Consider the following 4,528-nt stretch of genomic DNA (forward strand, 5'->3'; position numbering starts at 1 on the left):
TCTTTCCTTCTCCCTTCCTCTCTGAAATCAATAAAGAAATATGTTTTAAAAAATAATAAATAAAAGAAAACCAGCATTAAGAAATAAATGTAGCCCAGCTGGTGTGGCTCAGTGGTTGAGCATTGACCTATGAACCATGAGGTCAGGGTTTGATTCCTGGTCAGAGCACATGTTCAGGTTGTGAACTCGATCCCCAGTGTGGAGCATGTAGAAGGCAGCCAATCGGAGACTCTCTCTCATCACTCATGTTTCTATCTCTCTCTCTTCTCTAAAATCAATAAAAAATATAATTAAAAATCAATAAAAATGTAATTTAAACAAATAAATAAATGTAAAGGAGTTGAAACATACTTGGGCAAGTCCTCCATTGCTTCCCTCCCCCCCCCCCCAAAGGAAGGGGTTCATTTTATTTTTTTAAAGCCTCAGGAATTATTCTCTTATAAAGGGACATGGCTGAAGAGGTAGGAAACAGATTCCCCATTGTAAGTTCTCCTGATGGCTGCTGCAAGAATCATGGAGATGTTGATCACTTGTATTTTGGAGCAAGGCTTCATCTTATCCTCCTGAGGTATGGTATTGGTGACCACTATTGCTTCAAAGCATGCATTGTTAATGCGAGAAATGGCGGAGCCAGAAAAGATTCCGTGAGTCAAGATAGCATAAACTCTGGTGGCTCCAGCTGAAAGAAGTTTGTCAGCTGCATAGCAGATTGTGCCATAAGTGTCAGCCATGTCATCCAAGCAGATTGTGCCATAAGTGTCAGCCATGTCATCCACGAAAATGGCCACCCGATCCTTCACGTCTCCTACTAGCACCATGCGGTCCACTTCCTTGGCCTTCTTCCGTTCTTTATGAATCAAGGCAAAGTCAACATTCAACCGGTCTGCAATGGAGGTCACTCTCTTAGCTCCCCCTGCATCGGGTGAGAAAATAGTGCAGTTCCTCCACTCAGATATATTCTCCCTTATCCACTTCAGGACAGCTGGTTCTGCATACAAATTGTCCACAGGGATATCAAAAAAGCCCTGAATTTGAGAAGCATGAAGGTCCATGGTCATAATATGATCTGCACCTGCTACGGAGAGCATGTTTGCAACAAGCTTGGCTGAGATCGGAGCCCGGCTCTTATCCTTCTTATCCTGCTGGGCATAAGGGAAGCATGGGCTGGCTGCAGTGACCCAGCTGGCTGAAGCAATCTTACAGGCATTAATCACGATCAAAAGCTCCATTAGATTGTCATTCATTTCACCACAGCCACTCTGAACGATGTAGACATCCTCTCCATGGACACTTTCACCAATTTCAACACAGGTCTCCTGGTTGCTGAATTTCTTAGCCACCACCTTTTGAATATAGATTAATTCTGGGAAAATCATATCAAAGATAAATGTAGCCCTACCCGGTTTGGCTCAGTGGATAGAGCATCGGCCTGTGAACTGAAAGGTCCCAGGTTTGATTCTGATCAAGGCCATGTACCTTGGTTGCGGGCACATCCCCAGTAGGAGGTGTGCAGGAGGCAGCTGATCAATGTTTCTCTCTCATTGATGTTTCTAACTCTCTATCCCTCTCCCTTCCTCTTTGTAAAAAATCAATAAAAAATTATTTAAAAATAAAAATAAAATATATATTTTTTAAAAAAGATAAATGTATCAGTATGTCCCTTCTAGTCAGAGCTGATTATTGTGTATGTCCAGTGGATAGATGTCCCTTCTAAGTTACAGGAGTTGAAGGAGGTCTGTGGTTCTCCAGGCAAGCCATCTATGACTAAGTCGGCAAGTTCTATTCAGAGAGAAGAGAAGAAAAAAGACATTTGATTTCCCTTTCAAGACACAGTCTCAGGATAACTTTACTACCAACATGTAATTATTTTAAGCCCTATTTATACTGCTCTCAATTGGGTATTTGGGGCTGCCCTGGAATCAAAGAATTTCCTCTATCCCTTCACTCTCCCTCCATTGGAGACAATAATTTTTCTATTTCCTTTTCTCATTTCTTCTTAAACTTCACAACGTCTGTTGTTGAAGACATTGGCAAATGATGTAATATGTATAAATTGGACTGTGGGAGTTTCACTCCTGACCTGGTCCCATGGAAATCTTAGGATGGTTCTCTTTGGTTTCACACAGTTGCTAGTGGGGCCTTCACTTCCTTACCTTCCCAAGCCACCCGTCTTGTCCAGGGCCCCACTTTCGGAAGACAGGAGCAAAGCTTAGAAGTATTTTGGACCATGGGAGAGGGGTGCAGGAGACAGCCAATCGATGATTCTCTCTCATCATTAATGTTTCTCTCTCTCTAGATCGCCCTTCCTTTCTAATTCAATTTTTTTAAAAAGAAATCATTGCTTTAAAAAAATAGAGTAGTTTTGTGAGATGATGTAGACTTAAGGTGACCATCTTATAGGTATATGAAGGCAGATGCCTTTGGAATACCATTTCTCCACAAAGACAACTAACACACACCTCAGCACAGGTAATCTGTGGCATTCCCTGGCACAGCAAAGAAAGATCTTCTTAGAAATAGGATAGAAATTGATATAGGGATATAGGTTAGACTCAAGTTAGGGTTAGGCTTAGGTTTGGCTCCCATGGGTCCTCCTGGTGCCAGGAAGCAGTGTAGTCTTTTAAGGCAGACTCTTTTTTTTTTTTCATGTTATAGATCTGGGAGGTGTCAAAAGCCCTCTTCCATCTCTTGAGGATGTTTTTGTCCTCCAGTTTCCAATCCAAAATCTTGTAAACCCTTGGTCCTTGGTGGTTTACATATTTATCCTATATAATAAAAGGGTAATATGCAAATTGACTGACAGCTGAACGACCAGTTGCTATGACACACACTGACCACCAGAGGGCAGACACTCAACATAGGAGCTTCCCCCTGGTGGTCAGTGCACTCAGCCAGAAGCTGGGCTCATGGCTAGTGAGCACAGTGGTGGTGGCGGGAGCCTCTCCCACCTCTGCAGCAGTGCTAAGGATGTCCGACTGCTGGCTTAGGCCCGCTCCTTGGAGGCATCCCTCGAGAGCTCCTGGACTGCGAGAGGGTGTAGGCTGGGCTGAGGAACCTCACCCCCTCCCCCAAATGCCCAAATTCCGTGCACTGGGCATCTAGTATATTAATAAATATATACTTATTTATTTATATTGACCAATGTCACCCCAATAAATTTAAGTTTTAAAAAAGTTTCCCCCAACATTTAATTATGAAAAATTTCAAACATATAAATAAACTGAAAAAAAAAACAAGATGGCAGTGTAAGTAAATGCTGGTACTTGCTGCCTCCCAAAATTACAACTAAAATACAAAACCACCATCAGTCAGAACCACCTGAAAGCTGGCTGAATGGAAGTCCTACAACTAGAAAAGTAAAGAAGAAAGTATATTGAGAGTGGTAGGAAGGGCAGAGGTGCGGAACAGACTGGTCCAACACCCACGTGTGGCATTTTTATAAGGAGGGATATGTCTAAGGCCTTCCATGAGAAGCAGGGTTTCCCAGACCCACACCAGACCCCCAGCTCAGGATTCCAGAGCTGGGAAGAGAAGTCCCCATAACTTTGGGCTATAAAAACCAGCAGGGATTGTGACTGAGTGACACGGAGGCTGCTGTAGTCCCAGGGGTTACTCTTAAAGGGCCCATGCACAAATTTACATGGTCCTGCTTCCTCTGAGCTACAGCACTGGGTGGTAGCTTTGGGGGAATCTGGAGACACATGGGGAGGAACTGGACTGTCTGGCATCAGGACAGGAACTTGGGGGTTGGCTTTTTCCCAGACAGGGGTGTTTGCAGGGGTCATTGTTCCTGTGCTGACACCTCCCCCATTGCAGAGCTGACTGGAAGCCATATCTGAGTTTCCATCAGTGTGGGCTCACTGTTTGCTCCACCCTGGTGATTCCCTGAGACCCTGCCTCATCCAATTTTCAGCCCCACCCAAGCTGTTTGCAGCAGCTTTTCCTTATGAATGGTCTGTCCTGGCTCAGGCTTCAGATTTTGCTAAAATCTCTCAAACAAGCATCAGCTGGCATGAGTGTGCCCCAAACCTATCAAGAAAAAGCCCAAAACCCAGGCACTAGCACTAGCCTACCATGCTTCACAGCTGGGCCAAAGGTTACTTCCTAGCCCAATACAAGTAGCAGCTATCTGCAGATCTCTCTGTAGCTCCTGCCATGTGGCCCCAGGTAGTGTCTGAGTTTGCACCTCCTAGATGACCCCAGAGCCAGGTCACCTGGTGGGCAGCTTCAGACCATAATAGATTACAACTCTACACATCCACAAGTGACACACTCAAGGGGCAGACTCAGTGAGCACCAAAGCCCCACTGAAGCAAGTCCTACTTCATAGGGGTGCCTCTTGCACAACTGCTCTTCCACTGTAGTCACAGCTGGTCCTCACAGCTAATTGGTCTGTAAGTCAATTCCTCCCAGTGACTCCAACAGCAATCAAAGCTCAACTACAAAACTGTGCACACAGCTCACCCAGGTGCACACCTACAGCGCCCAGCTCAGGTGACTGGGGAGGCTGAGCCACTGGGCCCTATAC

General features: G+C 44.9%; 1 pseudogene; it reads right to left on the minus strand.

Annotated features, from left to right (window-relative positions):
• Positions 1 to 405: 405 nt before the first annotated feature.
• On the minus strand, positions 406 to 1,376 carry LOC102763251 (annotated as a pseudogene).
• Between the last annotated feature and the right edge of the window lie 3,152 nt (positions 1,377 to 4,528).

This window comes from Myotis davidii, unplaced genomic scaffold (assembly GCF_000327345.1).
Source record: "Myotis davidii unplaced genomic scaffold, ASM32734v1 scaffold1491, whole genome shotgun sequence".
Lineage (NCBI taxonomy): Eukaryota > Metazoa > Chordata > Mammalia > Chiroptera > Vespertilionidae > Myotis > Myotis davidii.